Source organism: Protobothrops mucrosquamatus, unplaced genomic scaffold (assembly GCF_001527695.2).
Source record: "Protobothrops mucrosquamatus isolate PMUCROS unplaced genomic scaffold, P.Mucros_1.0 scaffold604, whole genome shotgun sequence".
Classification (NCBI taxonomy): domain Eukaryota; kingdom Metazoa; phylum Chordata; class Lepidosauria; order Squamata; family Viperidae; genus Protobothrops; species Protobothrops mucrosquamatus.
In genome coordinates, this window is record NW_015386902.1 from 160720 (window position 1) to 162846 (window position 2127).

A 2127-nucleotide genomic window follows, 5' to 3' on the forward strand; every position below is an offset into this window, starting at 1 on the left:
AACCATAGTTATCTGCCAATTTGTAATTGGTTGACTCATGCACATTGAATTGATTAAGTGGACTCCATTATAATTGAGTAAGTTATGTTAAGTTAAGTTTCCTGCTTTTCTAGGGAAAAGTGTGTGTTAGTCTTAAAGATGGTGTATGAGTCTTTGGTGAGAGCTAGTCTGGTGTAGTGGTTAAAGCACCAAGCTATAAACCAGGAGACTGAGTTCTAGTTCTGCCTTAGGCTCAAAGGAAGTTGGGGACTTTGGGCCAGTCATTCACTCTCAGCCTTGGAAAGGAGGCAATGGTAAACCATTTCTGGGGGGGGAATAACCTTGCCAAAAATACTGCAGAGACTAGTGCTGGCAGTTGCCAGAAGTCAACACTAATTCAAAGGCATCAAAACAAACAAACAAAAATGAAAAACTCTGGTCTACTTATCAGAATGCTTGAGAACAGAAAAGATTTAGTTAAATACCATACACCATTGTTTACAAATGAAGTAATTTGGATCACTAAACATATTATACCAAGTTTAAATAAACCAAATTATTAGAGCAGTATTTATCAATCTTTGAGACTTCAACTCCCAGAACTGAAGTCTGCATAGCTTAAAGTCAGCAAGATTAAGAAACACTGGGTTAGAATGATGTGTGAATTGGATTTTTGTCTGTAATGTCACTCTCAGTTCCTGGCAATCTCAATCAGCAAATTGCAGTATGTTTTTGAAATTTACATGCTTGTCTACCATGCTGTGGACTACCAACATTCTTACACTCCTAAATTTTGGTATAGTTCCGAAATATTAAGAGTTGTTATAGTTCCAGCTTTCTCTAAATGCATGTTATTATTTGCACTGAGATGTTTCCACACCAAACTATACAATTATATATTAAAAACTAAGCCAGAATCTATATTATATGTTTAATACTTTACTTCCAGCTTCTGTACCAAGGCCAGCCTTTATTTATTTAGAAGTAAACATCCTTGTAGCATCCAAGAGGTAAAATATAACATGTACTTAGAAGCCTTTAAATGAAATGCAAAATCAGTTTAACATAAAGTATTTTGGGGTCAGAGCCTTTGTACCCTGTAATACTTGTTTTCAAATCACTCTGCCAACCTTTTGTTGCTTTGCTTACAACTGAGTCCTTGATTTGAAAAAAGATGAAGTAGGCTTCAGCTGCATTTATGAAAAAAATCATTGATTACTCCATTAAAAGTGTATTTTTAAATCATTCTAAGGTCAACCATGCACGTTCCATTTATAATCCTAAATTGCATACATTTACATCACAAACATCTACTCTCCCTCTGTTACCCATATGTTTTCTTACAGTTTTATGTGTTTAGCTACTGACTAGTTGAACTGGCTAGTAGTATCTACTATAGGACAGTAACTACATTTTTCCATTTGTAATGGCAGTGATCCCACTGTCTATACATTCAGAGAATTTGAGAAACTCATAGATTAACTTATAGACTGGACAGCCATTTGTCTGAAATGGTATAGGGTTTCCTGCCTGAGCAGGGGGTTGGAATGAATGACCTCTGAGGTCCCTTCCAACTTTATTATTATTATTATTATTATTATTATTATTATTATTATTATTATTATTATTATTATTATTATTATTATTATTATTATTTAACTTTAACTTTAATCACATTTATACCCCGCCCTTCTCCTAGTGGACTCAGGGCGGCTTACAGCCAGTTTAAAACAGAATAGCTAATACAATATACAAAATTTAAAATGTGGTTAAAATGAAATATTAATATAGGCCTTTTCTTTTCTTAAAAGTTATTTAAAAACCAAATTTAAAATACCCCTTAGGCCAGTCCTGCCAGCTGAAATAGCCATGTCTTGAGGGCGCGGCGGAAGGAGGGGAGATCCGGAATCACCCGGATCTCTGGGGGTAGTTCGTTCCAGAGGGTGGGTGCTCCAACAGAGAAGGCTCTCCCCCTGGGGGTCGCCAGCCGACACTGTCTGGTTGACGGCACCCTGAGGAGACCCTCTCTGTGGGAGCGTATCGGCCGGTGAGAGGTAATCTGTGGCAGAAGGCGGTCTCGGAGGTAACCAGGTCCGATGCCATGGCGCGCTTTAAAGATGATAATCAACACCTTGAAGCGCACCCGGA